Source organism: Cyanistes caeruleus, chromosome 7 (assembly GCF_971803275.1).
Source record: "Cyanistes caeruleus chromosome 7, bCyaCae1.hap1.1, whole genome shotgun sequence".
NCBI lineage: Eukaryota > Metazoa > Chordata > Aves > Passeriformes > Paridae > Cyanistes > Cyanistes caeruleus.
In genome coordinates this window covers 36,070,976-36,087,330 of record NC_141707.1, presented here as the reverse complement: position 1 = coordinate 36,087,330, position 16,355 = coordinate 36,070,976, and positions in this window count along the sequence as shown.

The following is a 16,355-nucleotide window of genomic DNA, read 5'->3' as shown; positions in this document are numbered from 1 at the left end:
CCTGTCAAGAACCTTCTCACAGCAGTCAGTTCACCTCTCCTCTACAGTTAGTGCTTCCACCCTGTCCAAGGGGAAAGGGGTCAAAGCTATTCTGTGTTGGGTCGCAGAGTGAAATTTTATATATACGTATTTTAAATATATATATGAAAATAATTTTCATATATATATGTACATAACATATACTACACACGCATATATATAAATATCTTTGAGAGCTCCATTACAATACACTATGTAAAAAAAAAAAAAATTCTTAGGGTTGCAAAATTCAATTTCTCCAAAAATAAAAATGTCAAAATGAGAACTGCACTTGGACATTTCTTTAGCTCCCATGGACATAGAGCTCCTGGTACAACTTCTATGTACATGACTGTATTAATTTTTAAAGATGGGAGTTCCACCTCATTCAGAAGATAAGGTTGTGAATTCAAGCATAGACAGGTGGGGTTTGATTTTCAAACACTTCTGTAACTGAGACCAGCAGAAAATGCAGTTTGAACATATAGAATGCTACTGAAGACACATTACTTTGCAAAAACTAAATGTGAGTAACTTCAAACTGGATTTATAGAATTAACACTCACTTTTAATCCATGTTCTAGGTCATATTCATGGGGACCAACATTGCCCCCATGGTGTCACGCTAATTAATTTAGGGGTGTCATGCTAATTAATTTAGCTACAATACTGAAACCACGATGCAAAAGCACTAGAAGACTATTTATTTCATTTGTTGATGAAAGGCTTTGGTAGCACTCCATAAATAAATAAAGAAATAGGAATAAAATAAATACTGACCAAGTACTGATTCAGTAGGAACTCTGTATGCTGAGCAAAGCAAAGCTTATCTGGAAATAGGAAAGAGGTGATTTAAAGTTTCATAGGTGACTTTGATCTTGGGATTTCTAAGTGCTTGACTTACTTGACTTTGTACTCTGAGCTTTTTTTCCCCCCCTTTAATATTAGTATTGGTTTGGCAAGGTCAGTTTTATGTAAATTGGAATAATTTAATGCTACTGAGTGGAATTCAGACTGGAATGTAGAATGCCCCCTACAATACAGATGAAATTTAAAGGGTTCCTTGTTGTAATTAAAGGAGTCTTAAATTGATATAGAAGAAAATCTGTCTGGAGGGAGCATAATGACCGCCCTGGTAATGAGTCACTCCAGGCAGAGAAATGCTCAGACCCATAATGTCAAAGTCACCTGCCCACATAGGCAAAAGAGCAAGAAAGGCAACCATGTATGCATTTGACATCTCCATTGTCTTTGTGATTTCTGTTCTATCAGCAAACACTGTTCCAAGTATCACCATCGCTCAGAAATAATCGGAACTGTTGCCACTTCTTCTAGAAACAAAGTCCAAAATATCTTTGAGGATGAAAAATCTGTACAAAAAGTGTGCTGTTCCCTTGGTGGGTAACACTTGCCTGAGTATTTCCTACCATACACAAAGGAAGACTGCAGAGTATGTCCAGCTGAAGCAAACACATCAGCTGCCATTCAAAGCACAGAGTGCAAATAGATTTAGTCATTTTGCAGGGTTTGCTCATATAGAAAGCTGAGCACTGAATTTCCTGAAGAGAAAATTCCAGGTCTCCCTATGTCCCAGTTTTGGTGCCCAAATCATCTTTCTGGGGCTGCCTGGGGTATCAGTTTGTTCATGATAATACAGACTAATGACAGGTGAAATTTCCCTCTCTCCTGGATGTCAACAGGAGGAGAAGGAAACTCCTGTGTTTGTAGGAGCAGGTATCTGCCCCTGTCCAGATTCTCCAACAGACCCCTCAGTGCAGGGCACCTTCCTGAAGTGGTTTGTATTTGACATCAGCTCCCAGGACCTCTCTGATACGGGTCTCTAAATCATATCTCCTTGGCTGGTAATTGCCACTTGCCTGACAGACTCCTCTCCAACTGAGGGGTTTTTTTGTGGAAGACAAGAAGCACTACTAAAAGGCTGTGATGCGGAAAACAAATTCTTCAAAACAAAATGTGATTTATTTTGTCAAAAGGTGTACAGCACTCAGAGAAATGGAGCTAAAATGGCAGAGCCCAAGGCAATACTGTTACTGCTTGGCATCACCGTCAGCCCCCGGGGAGATGTGATTTAACCTTGATGTCCACTGCTCCCTCAGGTACCTTGTCACAGCCGCCCTGGCCCATGGCTCTCAATCACCTCCAGCAGCCTGTGGCAGCTGCCTGCTCCTGTCTCCACCAGGGTACAACACTCCAGCCTTGTTCTACATCAGGGTCTTCTTGCCTCCTCCTGCTCTTTCTCAGCAAGACAGCCCTGATGCTGCTATTAAAACTCTGCAGCTGCAGCTCATGGATATAAATATGACCACTCTGTTCAAGTACTTCTGAAGTGCTCTTTTTTAGCTTCTTATTTTGCTTTTCTTGCCTGTTTTTTTCCTTCTTCTTTGTTCCCCTATCTCCCTCTTACATATTTCACTTCACATGATGGAACTCACTCCACAGAACCAGACAGACTCTATAATCATGGAAAATAGTTCCAAGATATAGGAATGGAAGTATGAGTAGAAATAGGAGACCTTGAATTTATACCTGCTCCCACAAAAGTGTCAAAAGCAAATCCCAGTAAGTGTAAAGCCCTTGTATTCAGCCCAGGGCTATTTCCATCCTTCCTCCCATACCTGGAAGTTGTGAACTTTATTACCCAGTCTGAGATATCCTCTTCTCCCTCTTCCTCCAGGATACAGAATTCCACTCAGAAACCAGATTTAAATATACGCTTTAAGCAAACACATCAATCTTACCCTTCTCCTGTGGTATTCACCCTACTGCAACTTTCCTCAGGAGCCCTATGGAAATGTCATTTTCTCTCCCACAGAAACCTGTAACTGTGTTGTAAACATTCAACAGAGAGGTGGAAAAGGGAAGCATCAGAGGCTCAAGACACACAGCAGCATTCAAGAGTTACTGGTCATGAAATGACATGGCTAAAGATCATGAAAGGAATTATTTTAATGTCTGCACTTTGTCTACACTTGGATTTTCAGATTCAGCATTTAGTGATATTTGCTCCTATGTTAGCCAAGTCTTATCTTACAAAGTAATTTTCACTTTCTCACAACCCAGGGGAGTGGAGTTAACACTGACTAAATGAAATGCCATGGCATTTTTTCCATCTTTCTCAAATGCTGGGGGTGTGAAAGTCCAGAGAACGAGCCATAAACAGCAAAATCACACAGTAGGTGGGAAAAAATGGGGAGGAGGGAGTGACTGGATGAACCCTCCATGGCTGATTAAACAGGACAGCACATTTGGACAAAATTAAATTTCAGTGTTGAAATTATGTTGCAGCACTGACAATCAGAGGAAAATATTGATAGCAATAAAACGAAATTCTAAAGAAAGTGGCACTACATCAGAAGACAGCACGTTGACACGATTTATGTTAATTTCTTCAGGTTTCATCCCCATCTGCATTAATGTTGACACCTCATGTAACCAAGCAAATAACTCTGAAAGAGCCAGGGAGCGAAAGTAAATGATTGCAGCTGCCATTAGGCTCCTATATATTGTAGCAAGCAAATGCACCAACTCATTACGACCTTGATCTAACAACCCCAGGAGATGGCTCATCGAGCACTACATTTTTAAAAGTTATTTCATGGAGAATGTTTATAAAAAGTTACATTTCTCTTACCAGTTTTCAATTATAACAAGCAAAAGACAATGGCAGAGAAAAGAGGGAAAGTAAAAGCGAGAACACAGAAGGAAATCAGAGGCAAGTGAATCACAAGCAATAAAAAAACCTCTCTCTACAGTCAGGTGTGTTTTCAAAACTATTTAACAGGTCACAGACAGCAGGGGACACTTACTTGGGTCACCTTAGCGTTATGTTAGCGAGCATCCTATCCAATCCCATCACTGCAGAACCTGACTCTCTCTAAGCATACTCTCAGGCATGAAAACAACTTTAAATAAATTGCAGCAAAGTCCTGTTGCCCTGAAATTCAGTCACTCTTGTGAAGCTTCTTGCAGGGGCTCTTTCCACTGGGAAAGAGGATATGCCGAGTCATAAACTCTTATTTATTCAAACCAGTGAAGGCCTGATTTGGGCAACTGAAGTAAATAGAAAAAAAATCCCACTTACTTCAGTGGACTTTGAATCCTCTGCTAAGTTCTCAACAGGTATTTGCCTTGGCTTTACTTCAGCTGTTGTCCCTTCTCCTTCAGGTGCAGTTGCCATTTGGTCAAATTAACTGTTGTCAGATTCAGGAGATAGATGGGATTTTGGATCTAGCTGTGTGGCCGTCCCTGTTACATTTTCATTTTATAAGCCTGCCATTCCTGTTTTAATTTGAAAATTACTTTGTTTCATTTAAATTGCTTTCAAAGGCAGTCTGTCCAGGCCAGAAGATGCACTAATGAAAGTTCTTTATCTTTAAAATGTGCAAAGGGTAATTTTCTTTTTTCATTTCATTTTAAAAATATTTCATTCTGTTCTTTTTTGGTTCACATTTAATTCCAGAAAGAAGGGACAGAAACATAAGATGCTTTGTTGTAATCCTTAATGGATTAGTGGTATTGATCAAAGCTTTGGGTGCTGATGTGAATTTGTCACTTAATCTTATAGGCATGTTTATCTATTTACCAAGAATTCAGAGTGCCACGCTAGCAGTGCTACAAGGCCAAGGGCCAGTCCATCTGCTTCCATAGCTGGATACACTTGCTGAGGAAAAGAAATAAATGGTCAAATGATACATCTTTGTGTATTAGGGTGGGAATTGCTGTTTCTTCTGCTAACTCACAATTTCCCTTAAATTCATCTAAACAGGGCAGTTTCATCAAGAATGGAGCAAAGCAAGACAACATTCTGTATTAAATTAGGTAGTAACCTGTGCAGTGAATGTTAATGGGAAGAAAAGCTGCATCGCTGGGATTTCTTTCTTTTTTAATTAGACACAATCAGTTTGACAAAAGGACATTGAGTGGTCCTGATTTTCATTTCAGAGAGATGTGATCATACTTACAATATATCTGTATGACAATTTTTTAAAAATGCCATATTAGATTATTAAATTAACTCTTCAAATACATCATATTGGTAAATTAAATCTGAAGTGACCTTGGAGGAAAAAAAGTCTCAGATTTTAGAAAGAGAAGTTTTTGAAGGAGAAAATAAAAGGTGGAACAGGACTTATCCCAGCACTGGTGGGACTAAGCAGGATGGGGTAGGGAAATGGGCTAGTGTGGCTGCCTGCTGCACAAAGGCAAAGGGAAGAGAGAATTTACTGGTGCCAGGGAAAGAAGATACATGATGAGAATGAAGATGGAAAAACAGAAAACACTGTTTATGCAAGGTGTTGAGATGGTCCAACATCTGTAGTCATGTGTCAGAAAAGGTGCAGTAGAAGCATTGCAACACTGTGAGAACCAGTGCTGAAATGAAAAGCAGTGCTGCAAAGTAATTGAGCTTCCAAATGGGCCAGAGAGGGTGCAAAGCACCACTGTAAACCATAGGCTCCTTGTAATCCCATGAGATGGACAGCCATCTTCACGAGGTGTGTTTCAGCAGACTGCAAGCTGAACCCAAATGTAGCCTGTCCATCCTCCAGATTTTCATGTAATATTTGCCCCTGAAAATTAAAATTCATAGCATTTTGGATGATGTATTTGCATATAATAACCCCTGATCTCTTTGATCTTTCTTGCTGCCTGGCTCCTGGTTCCCAATTCCTACCACCAACTCCAGTCCCAACCTGTACTTTCTGTCAGTCCTGTTCCTTTAGCTGAATTTGATGCTGCTACTTATTCACAGCAACTTCCAGCTAAACTGACCACCTCCTGCAGACTCAGGAGGCTGTAATGTTTTTCAGCATTGGCACTGCTTAAATGTGTCACCTGAGGCCAATTCTGTTTCCATATGCTTGAAATTTTTCCTCTGTAGATATAATGGTTACTCTGGTTATAAATGGTTATAATGATTCTGTGCTTATAAAGGTTACACTTTAATGTAAAAGACTTTCTGCTCTTTTTCTACCCAGAACAACTGCACACATTTCAAAAGCTGCGATGATAACTACAAAAGCCTGCCAGCACTGACTGGAGAGTTTTTCTGAAGTACTGATATGAACCACTCTCATCAGTGACTTTGTAAGAAGAACATTAACCCTGATCTTTAGGAGCCACCTTCAGCTGTATCAAAAGTATCCCACTAAAACAGACATCCAGGTCCTTCAGGATATCTTCAAATCAGTTGTACCCTCTTACCACTTTGGGTTAGTGAAAACATGCTTAGACTGTAAATAACTTTTCTGCATCTCTGTTTGCAAGTGTGAAGCAATGAGACTTCTGCAATTTATGTTTCTATCAGTGTAGTCTTCCCTGTACCAACACCTTAATTTTCTTTGTTGAAGATATATTCCCATAAAACTCCTGCGAGTTGCAATGACACAGCTCAGCAAAGTTTCTTAGCGGCACATAATTCACAACCTTTCTCTCCACCTGCTCCAGGCTGGGCAGAGTCTCAAGCACAGACACAATCAGAAGATCTATAGAAGGTCTATAAAGGACATTATCCCAGGAAAGAGACACTGGGATTTATAACCTATTCTCTCTGGGCCAATGCTTTAATGCAAGTAAAGGCCTACAGCTATAAACATTCTGCCAACAGTACAATGAGAGTGACATCCACTAGAAGTTAAGCATTCTTGTTTGATAAAATCATTGCCCATATTTTTTTACCAGAATAATTCCAAACATCATAGAATGGCCTGATATGGAAGGGACCTTAAAGATCATCTGGTTCAACTCCCCCTGCTGTGGTCAGGGGCATCTTCCACCAAACCTGTTTGCCCAGAGAACCATCCAGCTTGGCCCTGAACACTTTCAGTGATGGAACATCCACAGTTTCTCTGGGCAACCTGTCCAGTGTCTCACCATCCTCACAGCAAGGAAGTTTTCTTTTAATATGTAATCTGAGTCGAATCTCAGTTTGAAGCCATTCCCCCTTGTCCCATCACTACATGCTCTTGCAAGATGACTCTCTCCATGGTTCTTGTAGGCTTCCTTTATGTACTGGAAAGATCATGAAGAAAAAAATCATACTCTTGTCCTGTGAGTTATCTTTCCTCTGGCTTAAACAGAGGAAAAAGTCACAAAACTAAACCTACCCTATATGCCCTGACCTGAAACAACAAAAAAACCATCAAATGCCCCTGCAGAATGGAACTCCATTCCAGCACTGAGCTGGATGCACATGGAATCAGGCACAAAGACCCTTTGCCTGATGCTCACACACACACTACACTTGGTTCTTTACCATTTTTCCCCATGTGGAGGAGATTCAGACCTGGCATCCTACAAAGCTGTCCCATTTCTGCATAAGCATCAGAGGTTGTTTATAAGAAATGTAAGCCATTAAAAAAAGATGCTGAGGAAACTTTAGAAATGGAGCTGTTGTCAGCAGAGATTAAATTGTATACCAACAGCACGACATTTATGCACTGCTACTTAAACTGTGACAAATGGTTGCAAACATGATAGTTTCAAGATCTTTAAGCTAAATGAATGGTGCTTTTAGCCTACCTCTGACTGGAATTCATTTTGGAAATAAAGAAGCATTTCCTACCCATCTGTGTACAGAACTACACCGATGATGACTGAAAGGGCAGGAGTTGCAGCTCTCGACTGTACTGTGGAGCACTGAAAGGACTGGAACAGGCTGTCTCTATGTATTTGTTCTCTTCATTCCCAAGCAATGTCTGAAATGTAAATTAAGATTTTACCTACCTGTCGACCTCACAGAAATTGTTTTCAAGGAGTTTTTTCTCCTCTTTCATTTTTCTTGTTACAACAACACGCATAATGTAAGCTCACATAAGACAGCAAAGATCACATTAAAATGTTGTTTTTTAAATTGTAAATATCTCAAATAGCATTTTGTTCAAAAATAATTTCCATCATTTTCAGTTTAAATGTAATATTAACTACTGGAGAAAACTGATGGCATAGGGAATTTGTCCTACTTGCACTGAACTTATTCCTGTGTTGTCCTCAGACACTCAGCAGAAGGAATTAAGCACATGATTCTTACAAACAAGTATTTACAACGTGATTGGTTTAGTGTTTATAGTCTTGTTATAAAATATTTATAAAATAATTTAATCTCAAACATTCCAAGGTGTTCTTCAGTTGATAGCACAAGAGAAAAAATAACTCTTTTATCCTGCCCCAACTACCCACCCCATCCCAGCCCTGTTCTCAATCAGAGACTTGACTGTATCCGTTAGAGATTTTGGAATTAAAGAAAAACAAAGAAAAATGTAGGAAAAAACGAAACAGGAAGATGTATTAGGTGAAAAACCTTTCTTCAAAAGGAAACCAATTATCACAGTTACAAAATATGTGAGTTTGGCATACAACCAGGTGACCAGATTCTAATATTTGTGGGACATTTTCAGTCCCTCTGCACAACTGCAAGATTTGCAGCTGCGGGGTGACCTGAGGTGGTGAACTGGGTGACACACTACAAAAAACATCCTCCCAAGTCACCCCTTCAAACTCTAAAGTTTCCGCCAGCTTTTTTTACAGCCTCTATATTTAAAAAAAAAAAAAAAATTAAAAAAAAAAATTAAAAAAAAAAATAAAAACAATTTTTCCCTTCAGTTTTTTTGAGGGAAAATAAAATCTTTGCTGAGAAGAAATCCTTAACTTGCAGCAAGGTTAAGCTGGGGCCGCGGCTGCGGAAGAGCAGGAGCGCAGTGCCATCTCGTGGTGCCCGCGCTGGGAGCCGCCGCAGCCCGGCTGCCGCAGCGGGGGAAGCGCGTCCCGGCCATCCGCATCCTCTGCGCACAGAAAAGCGAGTCCCAGCGCCTTCGGAAGCTATTAAATTTTTCCCTAAGGAAATACATCTGAGAAAGTAAGATAAAAGACATTTAAAATCCATCTAATGCAGAGATCGGGGTGAAATTCTGCGCTGTCTCGAGGTTGTCTCTATACTGGGAGGTTTCCAGCCCGCTGCAGGCAGCGGGGGCGGCACAGCGGCAGCTCGGGCAGGGAAAGCCGGTCTGTCTGCTGATGGAGAAGCGACACCTGCCACCAAAACGTCCCTTAGAAGAGCAGAGCACAGGTTTGGGGCAGCTGGATGACCCCGGGCTCCTGTGGGCACTCCTTGAGTGACCCCTGTGCAGCCCTGCCCAGGAGCAGAGCCCCCGGCCGGCCCTGAGCGGGGAAATCGCCTGGGTAGAACAGAGGATCACCCTCTCATTTTTTTATATCAGTGTCTGTTATTGCAATGTATTAGAGCTGAGATATTCAAAGCTGCCTGAGGGTTTGGAGAATTAGATTCAAAATGTTCTAGGCAATTCTGAATATTCCTAAGAGAGTGATTTTACAATGCTATGAGTCTGATCCTTCAATCCCTCCTTGTGTAAGGAGTACTTACTTAGAGAAATAGTTTAAGTAGTATTGTCTTAGAGCCAAATTTTGACATTTAGCTGCTGGCCATGCCGGTAGCACATTTTTTTTCATGCTCTCCAATCTACAAGTAAACTCAGATTGAGCAAAAGCTGCCATCTTGCCTTTGGGCAAGGTGCACTCCTGGACATGCACCAAGAGAAGAGAGCCCGTAGTTCAGAGATGATGTAATAGTGAGAGACAAATTCAGCACATGGAAATGGAAAATGTATTCCTTACATGCTGTGTTAGAAGTGGGGAAGACTTTAATTATCTTGCAGAAAAGTATGGCTTGATTTGCTTGCCTGCTATTGTGTTGTGTGTTTCTGGTGAGCTTAAACCCAGCAAAGGCCAACAGGGACAGGGAGAATGGGCCCACACATTGTACCAGGATGGATCCGCCCTTACTGAAAAGATGCAGCAGAGAAATGGTGCTGCAAGGCCAAAGCCAGAGCCCTGCTGAAGGTATAGAAACCAGGTGGGAGCAGTTTTGAGGTCCCAGGACAGGCAAAGGCTGCATGGTTACAAGTCAGACTGATGACTGATGTCAGTCAGATCAATGGAGCAAAGGCAGAGCAAGCTTAGCTCCAGCTTTAAAGGGATGTCAGGGACAAACAGGGCCTATGGAAAGTGTACAGTTCAGGGAGGGGTGAAATGAGTTAGGCTTTTTGCATGGGTTTTCAGGGGAAAACAACTTATGCAAGCAGCTTGCTTGTGTGCCTGTGTCTGGCAGTCCACTCAGTGGTGTTTAAATCTTTGAGCTAGTTTAGCCAAACCCAGCAGAGACTCAAAGGCCCTGTATCCCTAACACAGTTTATCAGTACAAACACCTAGACAGTGATAATAAACTTCACAGCCCTGACAAGAAAAAACTGCAGCATGAATCAGAGCTCAGTCATAACCCAACTCCAAAACGAGCACAAAATCACAAGAATCTAGAATCCAGGACTTCTGCATTTTGTAGGACTAATGTTGACTCTAACACATTTCCCTCCATCACTACATTTACTGGCTGTTTTTCCTTCCCAAAGCATTTAAATTATTACATCTCAGGTGGCAAAAGGGAGATGGGGTGGAATGCTGATTTGATTTAAAAACAGGATGAGCAGTGGGATTTCATTTGGAAAGAAGCACAGAGATAGACCCATTTTTTGAGAGAAACAGCCAGGAGAAAATGAAAAACAGGTCATAGCTCACCCTGAAAACATAATGCCTGAGAAAAAATCTGGCCCAAGTAAAGGGTGGAAGTAAATATTCTCCATTCATGTCTAAAATAGCACTTCTAGGCAATTTACTCTCTACCCACTGCATCAGAATGGGTATTCACACCCCACAAAGTAACCTTGACCAAGGTGTAAAAAATGCTGTGCATAAGAAGCTGGCCTGAGTTTCTAAAATGCCCTGAGTGTCTGATTTGATCCAGTGAAGGGTTATGAACTGAGGACAAGCTGAGGTTTTTCCACTTCACTCCCAGCTGGTAATTGCACTCATCATTCTTACTGTATATAGGAGACCATGGCATACTGTGTGAGGAAATATTTTGTTATGCAGGATAGAGATGAAAAACATGGACGGTATCAGCAAAAGCCTGGCAGGGACTTCAGCATCACAAAACCCAAACTAACAACTATAGAGAGCTCAGATCTGTGTTACCCTTCATTCATTATTGAATTCACTAAAGCATGGAGGGTTCAGAGTTTTGGTTACCCGTGTCTACTGCAGATTCAGTTCCCTAACACAGTCACTGGATTTCAGTATCTTTTTTTCTTCTGTCCACATCTTTTAAAGTCTTTAGTGCTTGATGTTTCTCAAAATAAACATAGATGAGCATCAGAGGATTTTTGTGCAACACATTTGGCAAATTCCAAAATGCTGAGTTAGGAAAGTACACTGCACCAATGAAAAGAAAGTTATAGAATTATAGAATGGTTTGGGTTGGAAAAGACCTTAAAGCTCATCACCTTCCACTAGACCAGGTTGCTCCAAGCCCCATCCAATCTGGCTTTGAACAGTTCCAGGGATGAGGCAGCCACAGCTTCTCTGGGCAACCTGTGCCAGGGTCCCCAACCCTCACAGGGAAGAATTTCTTCCTAAGTAATTGATTCCTATTAATCCCTTCAAAGTCTTTGGTGAAGACTGAGGTTTGTACATTTTTTTCAATAAAGTTTGATGTTTCAAATGTACTATTCAAATTACTTCTCAAAAATTATTTAAATATATTTGGATCAGTAACTTGCCACCTGTTATCAACTGATACATGTGCAACAGCACATCATTTTATTATAAACATTTTCAGGTCTTTCAGAAAGCAAAATATGAACTCAAATAAGTATGGTTCCAGTCCTGCTGATCAAAAGCTGCTCCAGTTAGTGGCACATAGCACCAGGACATCTGGTGACTTGCAGCAATCTCAGTCTGGTTTATGAACAGCAAAGTCACCTGATTAAATACAGGCTGGGAAAGTGATTGGACACAGCTATGTCCCATGAAGGCAGAATTTTAATAAATATCCTACACCCAAATATTATACCCAGTTTGATTACATTTTAGCACTTGCAGCTTTTTATTTGTAACCGGGCATTTGCTCCACTCTCAGCATCCAAATCTTGTCTCATGAGCAGGTCTTGCTTTTCAGCTCCTCCTCACCTGTGTGTGATGGAGAGATCTGTGCTGTCATTTGTGCTCCTTTGGAACTGTGAATGTTGTCAACACTGCATCTGACTCTTGTGGCAGTACCCAAAGGTGCAGTCCGGTCACCATTACACTAAGTATAGTCCTTGCCTCTGAGGAGCTATTTCACAATGAATAATTTAGCTGACAAACTTAGTCTGCTTGAGAAATACCCAGGAGCAGATTTCAATTTCTTCAGCCACAATCATTAGTCAAAATATGCTGGAATAAAGATGGGGTGAAAGAGGTTGAGGGAAAGAAAGATGAGAGAAAAAAAAATGGGGATCATACCTGTATTTCTGGATATCACAGCATGTCTTCAGGCTCCTAATTTCCATTCCTCATGCCCAATGAGTGAAATTAATTTAGGCAGAAGAGGGAGAAGAAAGCCTATGAAACTAGCCTAGATCAGAATTAAATCACTAATAAAAAATTCACTGCTTTCCTTTCCAAGTACAAGATTGTCTTTTTTAATCATGCTTCTTCTATGATACAGAGGCACCAGAGTGCCTATAAGGAGAGGGGGAATATCCTCCTAAATCCCCAGCCCACGTGCAGAACTGTGCAGCAGAAACCCCAGGTTCCATGCATCCAGGGCTGTGATACAAATCACTCTGGGCCAGCCACCAGCTGGGAACAGCTTGCACTGGACATGTGTCTTCCTACAGCAAAGTGCTCCTGCATTCTACCTTTGCTGAGACAAAGGGCACCACCCCTAAGTGCTCTTCATGCAGAGTTCCCTAGCTGAGAGACTTAAGGGGACTGGAAGAGGGAGAAATTATCCCTGACAGCAGATGTTAGTCCAGAACTGAACTGGATCAGACTACAGGAAGAAACAGAGTAGGACCAACAGGTACTGCAGTACCTACTGTGAACTGCTGCACTTCCTGAGTTAATATAATGTTTTCCAAACACATGGGATGTGTCACACTGTATCCAGGACTAACATATCTAAAGTTAAATTCCTGCTTCCTCCACAAAACACAAGCAGAACTAAAATAAGAGCCTAATTCTGGGCTCATTCCATGCCTGCCAGACTGATTATAACCGACTGCAACCAACCTACTGCAGAATTACACTGATATACGTGCACAACAATATTGCACCAAACATAAAAATGCTTAATACCTGATCTATCCTTTATCAGGTGATTTAACTGATGCTGGTTTATAGCCTTGAAGTATATGAATCTTTTTTCTCAAGTCTAATATCTTACTTGCAATCTCAATTTCTCTAAGAAAGGAAAAGAAACTGAAATGTATTTTACAGTTAACTAGTAATTACTCTTTTCTTTTCCAGTAAAATAAAGCACTTCTTTGATTAAAAATGAGCATGTAGCACTTATGATGTTGTATAAGTGACTGAGAACTGGATCCCTGACATAATAATTAGATGCCATTTTTAAGACTGAACATTGGAATAGTGTCCACCTTCCCTTTAGTCCTTCAACACAGCATAGCAATTTTGAATTATTTTTTAAAAAGTCTCCCTACTCCCTTCTTTCCCTTCAGCAAGTTGGCAGCCTGATTACTGCCACAGAAACCAGCATGTGCAAGCTCTGTGCTACATTAGCAGAAATTTTTAACAAGTTCTTTATTTTATTTCTCAAAATGTGGAAGAGGGATGTTTGTTACAGTCCTTACACGTGGGAGGTTAAAAGATAACACCAGACACAATGATCAGTCAGAACTAAACACATTTGCAAGTTCATATTGTAAATATCCCTTTTGGAGAGATGCTGTTTGGGGTAACTAATTGCTCAGGATTTTCTAGAATGAAGATGATCAGCCCGAGTACCTCCCAGGCACGCAGCAGCGAGCCCGCTAAGGACACACAACTCTGTGTGGAGCTGCTTCAAAGACAGCAGAGATAACTAGACAGATCTGCCTTGGAGGCAGGTTATCAACAAAGGGCTGTCTCCCAGACAAGTATCTGTTCTTGTCTGCCTGGAAAGTGAGTTATGAGCCTTTGTACAGCACCTTTCAGGCAAGCAACTTATTCAGGTCTGCCTGGAAGGCAGGTCAGCATGCAGATATGCGCCTAACAGGCACAGAACTGTGCAAGTCTGCCTCTCCATACCTTCAAAGATCCCAAGACAAGTCAAGAATTTCATTTTAATGATCTCAGAGGAAAGCCATTATTTCCTGTATGTAGTAATTTTTAATATAGTTGATGGATATGTCAAACTGCAGTTTCTTTAACCACGCTTTCTTAATGCCAGACACAAGAACAGAATTCCTTTTTACAAGGTTCTGGTAGTATTCTTGATATAAAAGGAAATGTTGTTTTATAAGATTTGGCAGTGGGTTACTACAGAGAGCAAAGTGTCCAAAAGAACCAGCAAGTTCAGCAGGAAAAATAAGAACTGATAATAAACACACCAAGAAATTTTATGTACTCTATCCATACAAACACAGTTGACTTACTGTTCTCTCTCCCTGTAAGTAACATCAATAATTGCACTGGAGGTTTAGACGGAATTGACAAAAGCAATAAATGAATTTAAATGTCATTCATTTTAAAAAGATTAAAATTTTTTAAGATCTCCATTCAGGAAGTGCTTTAGTAAGTTTAATCACTTAACTAGAGAGCTTTTTAGCAAAGATGCAGGGCTTACTTTGCACATAACAGAGGTCATACACAAGCCGTAGTTCTGGGACAGTGTTTGAAACACCTTGGCCATGTGTGCTGACCCAGAGTGAAGCAGGAATCTTGGGCAGAGAGCAGTTAACAACAGTGTGAAGTGAGAAAGGACAGCCTGTGACATGAGTCAGTATTTGAGGCAAGGAAAGGCTCTATATCTCTGGGGGAGACCCAGCAGCAGCACTGTGACAGAAGTGTTTTGGACAGTGGGCAGTGGTCCATTCCAGCCTAAGGGGACCCCACAAAGCAGCTTGGAAACTCTGGTTGTTTTGAACTAAAGAGAAGCACAAAAGAAGAATTCTACAGTGCTCCAAAATGTGCTGCAAGGTTGAGAGCAAATTGGGAAAATTTCAGGGAGACATCAGGGCGTGTGCAGAAAACAGAAGGCAAACAGCTCTCGTTGAAACTAAAACAAAGAGTTTGGTTTAATTCAGAGCACCAATAAGCCTCTTCATACTTGCACAATCTTTAAAGACTCAGGATGAGAGACCTTGCTCTTGTGTTCTGGAGGACCACCTGGCCTGCCAACAGTCAGCAGGAATCTTAATGAGAATTATTTATCTTTCCCAAGTGATATCCCCATAGGCACCCCAAGAAAGGTCAAAAAATCTTCACGGAGGGTTTTCTGTGTCTGAGCTTGATCTTTGGTGTGCAATCTCTAATCTGTGTAAAAGACTTACCATATAACAGGATCAAGATAAAGATTCTATAGGTATAAAACCACAGGAAAAAAATTAATTCTTATACTTGCACTACAAGAGATTGTTTTGGTCTGCACAGATTCCTAATGTAACTAGCTTAGTTAGACTTATATTACATGATACTATCTACTCTGACAGAGCTAGAAGCTCATTCCAAAAGTATAATACTGGCATTATTCCATGTTTGTTTGGCATAACAGAATATTCTTTTAAGCTTTCAGACAGTAAACTCTTTGTTTGCTGTAATTCACGTATTATTTATTAAACTGTATTAGTTCAGCTCCAAAGAACCACTGAATACATCTTCACCAACAGCTGTGGATTTTGGCTTCCAAAGCACTCTTTTCAATTACTCTATTTTAGAGTAAATTCTATTTTAAGTAGATCATTGCTTTGGTTTAATTTTTTCCAACTTGCGAAATTACCACATTAAAACTTTCAGGTTTAATAAGTGATTGATTAAAGGAACTTTTTAGAAAATTTCCACATCCCTGTCTGAAGATAAAAGTATCTACTACCCCTGCCTCAAATGTGAGTAAAAGTTCAGGGATGAGACAATTTTATTATAAACTGTAGGATCACAAGGCCCTGAAAAGTTGGCTGTCTTCTTTACAACACACATTTGAAACTGAAACAGCTTTATGTTTTTGTACACAGTCATATATTCCATTTCAACTTGTCAGGCAGAAATTGAGAGCATGAAGGAATTTACATTTGTGCAGCCTCTAATATCAATAAAATATTTCCAACAGCAGCTTAAAGCTTATTATTGTTCTGATGATGCCACCAGCTACACTGGTGCAGGGACAGATTGACTCAGCTTGAGGCAGTGGAGTCAGCTCTGACCTGAACCTGAGTGACTGAAATTGAATCTGTCCTTTAATCTAATTTGAACTACAGAATCATGATCAGAGA